The 13,457-nt window shown below is 38.3% G+C and overlaps 1 protein-coding gene and 1 pseudogene across 1 annotated transcript in view; both read left to right on the top strand.

The window, feature by feature from the left end:
- Nucleotides 1-13,457, top strand: part of APH1B (aph-1 homolog B, gamma-secretase subunit) — a 213,983-nt gene that overhangs the window by 192,779 nt on the left and 7,747 nt on the right. The window lies entirely within an intron of this gene.
- LOC100517693 lies at nucleotides 1,431-3,286 on the top strand (annotated as a pseudogene).

Genomic DNA, 13,457 nt, shown 5'->3' with positions numbered 1-13,457 from the left:
GGGAACTCCGGATTCCCTTTTCTCCACACCCTCTCCAGCATTTATTGTTGGTAGATTTTTTTTGACAACGGCCATTCTGACTGGTGTGAGGTGATATCTCATTATAATTTTGATTTGCATTTCTCTAATAATTAGTGATGTTGAGCATCTCTTCATTCGTTTTTTGGCCATCTGTATGTCTTTGGAGAAATGTCTATTTAGACTTTCTGATCATTTTTTATTGGGTTTAGGGTTTTTTTTTAATATATAAAGCTGTATGAGATGTTTGTGTATTTTGAAGATTAATCCCGTTTTGGCCGCTTCATTGCAAAGATTTTCTCCCTTTCTGTGGGTTGTCTTTTTCTTTTTTTAATGGTTTCCTTTGCTGTGCCATTTGTTTATTTTTGTTTTTATTTTCATTACTCTGGGATGTAAATCCACAGACACATTGGTGTGATTTATGTCCAAGAGTATTCTGCCTATATTTTCCTCTGAGAGTTTTATAGTGTCTGGTCTTACATTTAGGGCTTAATCCATTTTGAGTTTATTTTTGTGTATGGTATAAGAGAATGTTCTGATTTCATTCTTTTACATGTAGTTGTCCAGTTTTCCTGGCACCACTATTGAAGAGGCTGTCTTTTCTCCCTTGTATATTCTTGCCTTCTTTGTCATAGATTAATTGACTGTGGGTGTATGGGTTTACTTCTGAGCTTTCTATCTGGTTCCATTGATCTACATTTCTGGTTTTATGCCAGTACCATACTGTTTTGATGACTTTAAATTTGTAGTATAGCCTGAGGTCAGGGAGCCTTATTCCTCCAGCTCCTTTTTTCTTTCTCAAGATTGCTTTGACTTTTCAGGGTCTTTTGTGTTTCCACACAAAATTTTAATTTTTTCTAGTCTGGTTGTGTGGAAAATGCCATTGGTAATTTGATAGGGATTGCACTGAATTTGTAGATTGCCATGGGTAGTATAGTCATTTTGACAATATTCATTCTTCCAATCCAAGATCATAGTATCTTTCCATTTGTTTATGTCATCTTCAGTTTCTTTCATCAGTGTCTTATAGTTTTCAAATACAATCTTTTGCCTCTTTAAGTAGGTTTGTTCCTAGATATTTTATTTTCTTTGATGCCATAGAAAGTGGGACTGTTGCCTTAATTTATCTTTCTGATCTTTCATTGTTAGTGTATAAGAATGCAAGAGACTTCTGAGTATTAATTTTGTATCCTGCAACTTTCTATTGCTTTTTAATCTCTATTAAATTTATTTTTTCTCTGATATTTATTATTTCTGTCTTTCCGCTGACTGGACATTTTGTTTGTTCCCCTTTTCTAATTATTTTACATGATAGTTTAGGTTGTTTATTTGAGATTTTTCTTGTTTTTTGAGGATGATCTTTATTGCTATGAACTTCCCTCTAAGAACTGCTTTTGCCACATCCCATAGATTCTGTATGGTTGAAAAAATAATTTCTTAAACAAGACACCAAAGTGAAAGGAAAAGATGAAGGAAAAAAAATGAGGTTGACTGCTTTAAAGCTAAAAACTTCTATTCATCCAAAAAAAAAAAAAAAAAAAAAACACAGATTTTTGCAGAAAGTTCGCCACCAGGACACAAGTGTCATGAGAACCACCATTAAGTCTAAGAAAAAAAATGGGAAAGGAGAAGATTCATATCAATGTTATTGTCATTGGACATGTAGTTTGAGAAAGTCTACCACTACTGGCCATCTGATCTACAAATGTGGTGAGATCAACAAAAGGACCGTCAAAAAGTTTGAGGAGGAGGCTGCTGAGATTGCAAAGGGTTCCAAGTATGCCTGGGTCTTGGACAAACTGAAAGTTGAACCTGAGTGTGTTATTTCCATTGATATCTCCCTGTAGAAATTAAAGACCAGCAAGTACTATGTGACCATCGTTGATGCCCCAGGACACAGAGACTTATTAAAAGCATGATTACAGGCACATCCCGGGATGGTTGTCGTTTCCTGATTATTGCTGCTGGTGTTGGTGAATTTGAAGCAAGTATCTCCAAGAATGAGCTGATCCATGAGCATGCCCTTCTGGCTTACACTCTGGGTGTGAAACAACTAACTGTTGGAATTAACCAAGTGGATTCCACTGAGCCCCCCAACAGCCAAAAGAGCTGAGAGGAAATTGTTAAGGAAGTTAGCACCTATATTTTTTAAAAAGTGGCTATAATCTCAACACAGTAGCATTTGTGCCAATTTTTGGCTGGAATGGTGACAACATGCTGAAGCCAAGTGCTGACATGCCTTGGTTCAAGGGATGGAAATTCACCCATAAAATGGCAATGCCGGTAGAACCATGTTGTTTGAAGCTCTGGATTGCATCTTGCCACCAACTTGTCCAACTGACAAACCCTGTGTCTGCCCCTCTAGAACGTCTACAAAATTGGTGGCATGGATACTGTCCATGGGTGCAATGTAGACTGGCATTCTCAAATCTGGCATGATGGTCACCTTTGCTCCAGTCAATGTTACAAATGAAGTCAAGTCTGTTGAAATGCACATGAAGCTTTGAGTGAAGCCCTTTCCAGGGACAATGAGGGCTTCAGTGTCAGGAATGTGTCTGTCAAACATGTTCATCATGGCAGTATGGCTGATATCAAAAAAATGACCCACCAAAGGAAGCAGCTGGCCTTACAGCTCAGGTGATTATCTTGAACCATCCTGGTCAAATCAGTGCTAGATATGTACCTGTGCTGGATTGTCTCACAGCTCAAATTGCTTGCAAGTTTGCTGAACTGAAGAAGATTGATCATCATTCTGGGAAAAAGCTGGGAGATGGCCCCAAATTCTTGAACTCTGGTGATGCTACCATTGTTGATAGGGTTCCTGGTAAGCCCATGTGTGTTGAGAGTTTCTCTGACTATCCTCCCCTGAGCCGTTTTGCTCTTCATGACATGAGACAGATGGTGGTCACTGTGGTTTTCATCAAAGCAGTGAACAAAAAGGCAGCTGGAGCTGGCAAGGTCACCAAGTCTGCTCAGAAAGCTCAGAAATCTAAATGAATATTATCCCCAATATGTGCCACCCCAGTCTTAATCAATGGTAGAAGAATGGTCTCAGAACTCTTTGTCTTAATTGGCCATTTAAGTTTAATAGTAAAAGACTTATTAATGATAACCCATTGTAAAACCTTCAGAAGGAAAGGAGATGTTTTGTGGAATGTTTGTTTTGTGTGCGGCAGTTTCAAGTTATTAGTTTTAAAACTCAGTACTTTTTAATGAAAACAACTTGACCAAAAATCTGTCACAAAATTTTGAGACCCATTAAAAAAAAAGTTTATGGGAGTTCCCATCGTGGCTAAGTGGAGATGAATCTGACTAGTATCCATGAGGATGCAGGTTCAATCCCTGGCCCCACTCAGTGAGGTAAGGGTCCAGCATTGCCATGAGCTGTGGTGTAGTTCACAGACATGGCTCAATCCTGTGTTGCCATGGCTGTGGCATAAGCTGGCAGCTGTAGCTCCAGTTTGACCCTTAGCCTGGGAAACTCCATATGCCATGAGTACAGCCCTAAAAAGCAAACTAATAATGATAATAAAAGTTTATGATGGAATATGACAGAGGATAATATAAGAAAATAATATATATACATATATATATATGTATGAGTCATTTTGCTATACAATAGAAATTGACAGAGCACTGTAAATCAACTATAATGGAAAAAAATCATTTAAAAAGTTTAAAGAGGAATTCCCGTCATGGCGCAATGGTTAACGAATCCGACTAGGAACCATGAGGTTGCAGGTTCGATCCCTGCCCTTGCTCAGTGGGTTAATGATCCGGCGTTGCCCTGAGCTGTGGTGTAGGTCGCAGACATGGCTCGGATCCCTCGTTGCTGTGTCTCTGGCATAGGCTGGCAGCTACAGCACCAATTAGACCCCTGGCCTGGGAACCTCCACATGCCACGGGAGCAGTCCAAGAAATGGCAAAAAGACAAAAAAAAATTTAATCAGAAAAAAAAATCACATAGTGTAAGACAAGCTGAAGGCTTGGAGAAGATAACATAAAACTGTTAAAGAATTAGCATCCAGAGTCTATAAAAAGCAACTACAAGTCAATAAGACCAGAGTAGACAACTGAATTTTTTAGTGGGACAAAGACATGAACTCCAGAAATAAAGAAATATGAAAGGATCACAAGTATATGAAAAGATGCTCAATTTCCTTAGCAACAAGGGAAATGCAAACTGAAACCAAGTTTAGACACATCAGGTTGGCAGAAATTTAAAGAACAGACAATGTCAAGCAGGGGCAAGGATGTAGAACAGTGAACTCTTGTGCATTGTCATGGGAATGTTAATTGGTACAGCTGCTTGGAACAATCTGGCTTCATCTTATAAAATTAAAGCCATACATATTTTATGGGGAAGTAATATATAGTGTAAGGAATAGGGTCAATAATATAGTAATAACTTTGTAACTAGACATTGTGGTAATTATTTTGTAATATACACAAATGTCAAATGATTATGCAGTACACCTGAAACTAAAAATATTGTACATCAACTATATTTCAATTTTTTTTTTTTTTTTTGCTATTTCTTTGGGCCGCTCCCGAGGCATATGGAGGTTCCCAGGCTAGGGGTCGAATTGGAGCTGGAGCCACCGGCCTACACCAGAGCCACAGCGACGCGGGATCCGAGCCACGTCTGCGACCTACACCACAGCTCACGGCAACACAGGATCGTTAACCCACTGAGCAAGGGCAGGGATCGAACCTGCAACCTCATGGTTCCTAGTCGGATTCGTTAACCACTGCGCCACGATGGGAACTCCTTTTTTTTTTTTTCAATTTTTTTAACTAGTAAAAATTTTTTAAAAGATGTACTTACCGGAGTTCCCGTCGTGGCTCAGTGGTTAACAAACCCAACTAGGAACCATGCTTCACAATTTATAAAACATTTGCTGTGAGTCAGCTCTGTCACTTCCCATAATCCCCAAGAGGTAGTCAAAGAAGGCTATTTATTGTTGTTTGCTTGGTTTTTTGCTTATCAAAGTATAGTTGATTAACAATATTGTATTAGTTTGGGGTGTACAGCAAAGTGATTCAGTTATTTTTTTCAGATTATTTTCCATTATAGGTTTTTACAAGATACTGAATATATTTCCCTATGCTATACTGTAAATCCACATTGCTTATCTATTTTAGGTATAGTAGTTTGTATCTGTTAATCACAAACCGTAAATTTGGTTTCTTTTGCTTTTAAGGCCTACACCCATGGCTTGTGGAAGTTCCCAAGCTAGGGGTCCAACTGGAACTACAACTGCCAGCCTACACCACAGCCACAGCAACGCCAGACCTGAGCCGTGTCTACGACCTACACCACAGCTCACAGCAACATCGGGTCCTTAGCCCACTGAGTGAGGCCAGGGATCAAACTGCGTCCTCATGGATTCTAGTCAGATTCGTTTCCACTAAGCCACAAGGGGAACTCCAAGTTAGTTACTTAATCTCTCTGAGCCTCCATTTGAGTCGTTACTCTATAGGTGTTTTTGCAAAATTAAATCTGTTAATTCTTTTTTCGCTTTATTTGACCTATCAAGCAGCCCCTTAAAACTAAAGTATTGCAATTCACATGAATTGCATGTATGCTGGAAATGACCTACAGTGAGCATGTATTATTGTTTTTATCCCTAATCCCTTCTTCATATTGCCACCACAGTGATCTTCCTTTTTAACTCAATGAATTTTATTACATTTATAGTTGTACAATGATCATTACAACCCAGTTTTATAGCATTTCCACCCCAAACCCCCAGCCCTTCCCTCCCCAGGCCCAAACCTGTCTCCTTTGGCAACCATAAGTTTTTCAAAATCTGTGAGTCAGTATCTGTTCTGCAAAGTTCATTGTATCCTTTTTTTTAGATTCCACATATACGATAACATAAGATTTGGTGTCTCACTGTCTAACTTCACTTAGCATGGTAATTTCCAGCTCCACCCATGTTGCTGCAAATGCCATTATTTCATTACTTTTTATGGCTGAGTAATATTCCATTATATAGATATGTACCACATCTTCTTTATCCGCTCCTCTGTCAATGGACATTTAGGTTGCTTCCACAACTTGGCTATTGTATATAGTGCTGCAATGAACAATGGGGTACATGTATCTTTTCAAGTTATTGTTTTCTCTGGATAGATGCCCAGGATCAAATGATAATTCTATTTTCAGTTTTTTGAGAAATCTCCATACTGTTTTCCACAGTGGTTGCACCAATGTACATTCCCACCAAGAATATAATAGGGTTCCCTTTTCTCCACACCCTCTCCAGAATTTATTGTTTGTAGATTTTTTGATGATGGTCATACTGGCTGGTGTAAGGTAGTACCTCGTAGTAGTTTTAATTTGCATTTCTCTAATAATTAGTGATGTTGACCATATCTTCATGTGTTTTGGCCATCTGTATGTCTTCTTTAGAGAATTTTCTCTTTAGACCTTCTCGCCATTTTTTTTGATGGGGTTGTTTGGTTTATTTTGGCATTGAGCTGCAGAAGGTGTTTATAAATTTTGGAGATCAATCCTTGTCAGTCACTTCATTTCCAAATATTTTCTCCCAATCTGTGGGTTGTCTTTTCATTTTGTTTAGGGTTTCCTTTGCTGTGCAGAAACTTTTAAGTTTAATTAGGTCCATTTGTTTTTGTTTTTATTATTATTCATAATAATAGTATTAATTTTATTAATATTATATTATTACTCTAGGAGGTGAATCTGAGAAGATACTGCTGGGGATTATGTCAGAGAGTGTGTGACCTATGTTTTCCTCTAAAAATTTCATAGTATCCAGTCTTATATTTAGGTCTTTAATCCATTTTGAGTTTATTTTTGTGTATGGTATTAGGAAGGATTCTAATTTCATTCTTTTACATGTAGCTGTCCAGTTTTCCCAGCACTACTTATTGAAAGGGCTGTCTTTTTTCCATTGTATATTCTTGCCTCCTCTGTCGTAGATTAGTTGACTGTAGGTGCGTGGGTTTAATTCTGGGCTTTCTATCCTATTCCACTGATCTATATTTCTGGTTTTGTGCCACTAACATATTGTTTTGATGACTGTAGCTTTGTGGTATAGTCTGAAGTCAGGGAGCCTGATTCTTCCAGCTCCATTTTTCTTTCTCAGGGTGTCTTTGGCTATTCTGGGTCTTTTGTGCTTCCAAACAAACTAAAATATTTTGTTCTAGTTCTGTGAAAAATGTCCTTGGTAATTTGATAGGGATTGCATTGAATCTGCAGATTGCCTTGGGTAGTATAGTCATTTTGACAATAGCGATTCTTCTAATCCAAGAGCATGGTATGTGTTTCCATCTGATGGTGTCATTTTTTTATTTCTTTCATCAACATCTTATTAGTTTTCAGAGTACTGATCTTTTGGCTCCTTGGGTAGGTTTATTCCTAAGTATTTTATTCTTTTTTATGTGATGATAAATGGAATTGTGTCCCTAATTTCTCTTTCTGATCTTTCATTGTTAGTATATAGAAATGCAATCAATTTCTGTGTATGAATTTTGTATCTTGCAACTTTGCTAAATTCATTAATGAGCTCTAGCAGTTTTCTGGTAGAGTTTTTAGGATTCTCTAGGTATAGTATTATGTCATCTGCAAACAGTATTGTTTTACTTCTTTTCCAATTTGGATTCCTCTTACTTCCTTTTCTTCTGAGACTGCTGTGTCTAGGACCTCTAAAATTCTGTTGAATAGTAGTGGTGAGAGTGGACATTCTTGTCTTGTTCCTGATCTTAATGGATATTCTTTCAGCTTTTCGCCATTGAGAATCACGTTAGCTGTGGGTTTGTCATGTATGGACTTTATTATGTTGAGGTAAGTTCCCTCTATGCCCACTTTCTGAAGGGTTCTTATCAGAAATGGGTGTTGGATTTTGTCAAAAACTTATTCTGCTTCTATTGAGAGGATCATATGATTTTTATTCTTCAGTTTGTTAATGTGGTGTATCACAATTTGTGGATATTGAAGAATCCTTGCATCCCTGGGTTAAATCCCACTTGATCATGGTGTATAATCCTTTTAATGTATTGTTGGATTTGGTTTGCAATTATTTTGTTGAGGATTTTTTCGTCTATGTTCATCAGTGATATTGGCCTGTAATTTTCTTTCTTTGTGGTGTCTTTGCCTGGTTTTGGTATCAGGGTGATGATGGCCTCATAAAATGAGTTTGGAATTGTTCCTTCCTCTGCAATTTTTTGGAATAGTTTCAGAAGGATAGGTTTTACCTCTTCTATAAATGTTTGATAGAATTTGCCTGTGAAGATTGAGGATTAAGATGGCAGAATAGAAGGACTGGAGCTCAACTTCTCTCCTAAAAACAACAAAATTCACAACTAAAGGCTGAGCAATCTCCACCCAAATGGATCAGAAACCTTAAAAAAGATACCCTACTCCAGAAGAAAAAGAGGAGGCCACATCAAGAGGTAGGAGGGGCAATTTCTTAATATAAACAACCCCATACCTCCCAGGTGGGAAGCTCCACAGAGTGGAAACTAATTGGTTCATAGAGACTTACCTACAGGAATGAGAGTTCTGAGCTCCACATCAAACTCTCACATGCGGAGATCTGGCACTGGGAGAAAGAGCCCCTGGAGCATCTGGCATTGAAGGCCAGTGGGGCTTGTGCGTAGAAGCTCCACAGGACTGGGGGAAATGGAGACCCCATTCTTAAAAGGCTCACACAGACTTTCATGTGCACTGGGTCCCAGGGCAGAGCGAGGTCTCCATAGGAATCTGCATCAAACCTGACTGCAGTTCTTGGAGGACATCCTTGGAAAACAGTGGTGAATGTGGCTTGTTGTGAGGGAGGGACACTGAAGACAAAGCTCTCAGGAATATTCAGCAGCTTGCCTTTCTCTGGAGGTGGCCATTTTGGGAAAATCTGGCCCCACCTGTCAGTCAGCGCTGAGAAGCCCCAGTGCAAACAACAATCCAGGTGGGATCACAGCCCTGCCCCTTAGTAAACAGGCTGCCTAAAGACCCAGTGCAAACAACAATCCAGGTGGGATCACAGCCCTGCCCCTTAGTAAACAGGCTGCCTAAAGACCCCTCAGGCACACAGCTGCCTCTAACCCCATCCAGAGACTAAGCCCCACTCACCAGAGGGATTAGAATCAGCTCCACCTACCAGGCGACAGGCATCAGCCCCTCCCATCAGGAAGCCTACAGCAAGCCCCCATAAGGCTTCAGCCACAAGGGGGGCAGACACCAGAGGTAAGAGAGGCTACAACTCCTGTATCTGTGAAAAAGTCACCACATCAAAAACCTATAAAAACAAAAAGACAGAAAACTTTAACTCAGATGAGGGAGAAAGAAAAAAACCCAGAAAATCAGCTAAGTGATGAGGAGATTATCAGCCTCCAGGAAAAAGACTTTAGACTGTTGATGCTGAAGATGATGCAAGACATTGGAAATAAACTGGAGGCAAAGATGGTTAACTTATAAGAAACACTGACCAAAGAGATACAAGATATAAAACTGAAACAAGAAGAGATGCAAAATACAATAACTGAAATAAAAAATTCACTAGAAGCAGCTAACAGCAGAATACAGGAGGCAGAAGAACGAATAAGCGAGGTGGAGGACAGATTAGTGGAAATTACGGATGTGGAATAGAAAAGAGAAAAAAGATTGAAAACAAATGAAGAGAGTCTCAGAGAACTCTGGGACAACGTTAAACACACCAACATCCGTATTATAGGGGTGCCAGAAGGAGAAGAGAGAGAGAAGGGCACAGAAAACATATTCCAAGAGATAATAGCCACAAACTTCCCTAACATGGGAAAGGAACCACTCACTCAAATCCAGGAAGCACAACGAGTACCATATAAAATAAACCCAAGGAGGAATACACTGAGACACATATTAATCAAACTAACCAAAATTAAAAACAAAGATAAAATCTTGAAAGCAACTAGGGAAAAGAAACAAGTAACATACCAGGGAACCCCAACAAGGTTATTGGCAGATTTTTCAGCTGAAACTCTGCAGCCCAGAAGGGAGTGGCATGATATACTTAATGTGATGAAAGGAAAAAACCTCCAACCAAGATTACTCTACCCAGCAAGGCTCTCAGTCAGATTTGAAGGAGAAATCAAGACCTTCACAGATAAGCAAAAGTTGAGAGAATTCAGCAACACTAAACCAGCCTTACAACAAATATTAAAGGAACTTCTCCAGGCAGAAAAGAAAACACAGCAACAGGAAACAAAAATTCCACAAATGACAAGGCTCGCCAGTAAAGGTATATATACAGTAAAGGTATGAAATCATCCATGCACAATTATACCACCAAAATCAGAAATCATGAGAAGAGGTGGGTACAAATGCAGGACACTGGAGATGAACTTGCAATGAAGAGAACAACAACTTAAAACAATCTCATATATATATAGATTCTTATATCAAAACTGCAGAATAACTGCAAACCAAAAATCTACAATTGATACACAAACAAGGAATCTCTGGAGAAGAAATATATCTCATAGTAAATAAGAGCATAATCCACCATGAAGGGGGTCATGTGACATCATTCTTGGAATGCTGAAGTCTTCTTAGATCTGATTCTGATTTCCTCTCCATCAAAGAATTTATGATAATTATAATTAAATAATGCAACTGTACAATTAAATAATATAGTTCTATAATTGTATTATTAATAACATTTTCTCTCATGGTACAGTCTTGTTTATCACATCACCTAGAATGGTGTAATGCCTTTACTGAAGAATCAATAAGATGTAACAAATGGTGAGGACGTATTTATATAGTTACACTGTTTTTTAACCAATTTATGCATTTTATATTTTACTTATTTCCAGAAGGTGTATTATTTTCGTTATTCTTACCGGTTAAGTTATTCTTTTTATTATGCTATATAAAATATTTAATGGTATTATAAGTCTTTCTTCTTTATAAATTTTAGTTGCATAATATACACAATTTTAATACAATGCTAATTGTTAAAGAAAAATTGAAATGTAATAGATAATACTAAATAGTAAAGATGAAAGCCATACAAAATGGGATAAAGTATAGAATAAATTTCCTATTTGTCTCAGCATATTTTCCATTCCACTCTCCAGAGGGAGTCACTTAATCTCTTTCTTCAGATCCATGATATAATAATCTGTGTGAATATAATTGTGTTTAAATATATGTATTTTATTTTGTTAAAAAAATAAAAATAAAATTTCACAAAAAATAAATAAATAAATAAATTGGAAAAAAAAATAATTCACCTGTGAAGCCATCTGGTCCTGGACTTTTGTTTGTTGAAAGTTTTTTAATCACAGTTTCAATTTCAGTACTTGCAATTGGTCTGTCATCTTTTCTATTTCATCTTGCTTTAGTCTTGGAAAATTGTACTTTTCTAAGAGTTTGTCCATTTCTTCTAGGTTGACCATTTTATTGGCATATAGTTGCTTGTAGTAATCCCTGATGATCCCTTGTATTTCTGTGATGTCCTTTGTAACATCTCCTTTTTCATTTCTAATTTTATTAATTTGAGTCCTCTCTCCTTTTTTCTTGATGAATCTAAGGGTTTATCAATTTTGTTGATATTTTCAAAGAACCATCTTTGGGGTTAAGAGAGACAGTATTAAGATGGAAAAATAGAAAGACTGGAGCTCAACTTCTCTCATAAAAACAACAAAATTACAACCAAATGCTGAACAACTTTCAACCAAATGGACTGGAAACTTTCAAAAAGATATCCTACTTCATAAGACAAAGAGGAAGCCACATCAAGAGGTAGGAGGGGTGATTATGTGATATAAACAACCCCATACCTCCCAAGTGGGAAGCCTGCAGACTGGAAAGTAACTGTATCACAGAGACTCGCCTACAGGAGTGAGAGTTCTGAGACCCATGTCAAATCCCCATGCCTGGGTATCTGGCATTGGGAGAAAGAGCCTCAGAGCATCTGGCATTGAAGGCCAGTGGGGCTTGTGCTCAGGAGCTCCACAGGACTGGGGGAAATGGAGACCCCATTCTTGAAAGGTGTACACAGGCTTTCATGTGCACTGATTCCCAGTGCAAAGCAGAGGATCCATAGGAATCTGGATCAGATCTGACTGCAGATCTTGGAGGATCTCCTGGGAAACCAGGAGGTAACTGTGGCTCATTGTGGGGGAAGGACATTGGAGGCAAAGCTCTCCAGCATGTATTTCTCTGGAGGTGGCCATTTTGGGAAAATCTGGCCCCACCCATCAGCTCTGAGAAGCCCCAAGGCAAACAATAATCCAGGTGGGACCACAACCCCACCCATCAATAAACAGGCTGCCTAAAGTCCCCCAGGTACACAGCATCCTCTAATCTCACCCAGAGACAAAGCCCAACCCACCAGAGGGATAGGAATCAGCCACACCTACCAGTGGGCAGGCACCAGTCCCTCCCATCAGGAAGCCTACAGCAAGCTCACTTACCGACTTCAGTCACAAGGGGGGCAGACATCAGAAGTAAGAGAGGTTACGATCTGTTGTCTGCAAAAGGGCACCACACCAAAAACCTATAAAAATGAAAAGGCAGAGAAATATAACTCAGATAAGGGAGCAAGAAAAAAACCCCAGAAAAACAGCTAAGTGATCTGGAGATTATCAGCTTCCAGGAAAAGACTTTAGACTGATGATGCTGAAGATGATGCAAGACATTGGAAATAAACTGGAGGCAAAGATAGATAATTTACAGCAAACACTGAGCAAAGAAATACAAGATTTAAAACTTAAGCAAACAGAGATCAAAGGACCAGCTTTTTGTTTCATTGATCTTTTCTATGGTTTTCTTCATTTCTATTTCATTTATTTCTGCTCTGATCTTTATGATTTCTTTCCTTCTGCTAACTCTGTGTCTTGTCTGATCTTCTCTCTCTAGTCACTTTAGGTGTAAAGATAGGTTGTTTATTAGAGCTTTTTCTTGTTTCCTGAGGTAGACTTTATTGCTATAAACTTCCCCCTTAGAATTGCTTTTGCTGCATCCCATAGGTGTTGGATTGTTGTGTCTTTTTTGTCATTTGCTCCCAGGTATTTTCTAATTTCCTCTTTGATTTCTTCAGTCATCCATTGGTTGTTTAGTAGCATGTTGTTTAGTCTCCACGTGTTTGTATTTTTTGCAGGTTTTTTTTCCTTGTTGATTTCCACTTGTGTAGAGTTATGGTTGGAAAATATGCTTGATATGATTTCAATTTTCTTAAATTTACTGAGGCTTGATTTGTGGCCCAAAATATGATCTATCCTAGAGAATGTTTCTTATGCGCTTGAGAAGAATGTGCATTCTTCTGCTTTTTGTTGGAATGTTCTATATATATCTATTAGGTTCATCTGGTATAATGTATCATTTAAGGCCTGTGTTTCCTTGTTGACTTTCTGCCTGGATTATCTGTCTATTGCATTAAGTGGGGTGTTAAAGTCTCCAGCTATTATTGTGTTATTATCAATTTCTCCTT

This window comes from Sus scrofa, chromosome 1, assembly GCF_000003025.6.
Source record: "Sus scrofa isolate TJ Tabasco breed Duroc chromosome 1, Sscrofa11.1, whole genome shotgun sequence".
Classification (NCBI taxonomy): Eukaryota; Metazoa; Chordata; class Mammalia; order Artiodactyla; family Suidae; genus Sus; species Sus scrofa.
This window is presented reverse-complemented; position numbering and strand designations above follow the sequence as displayed.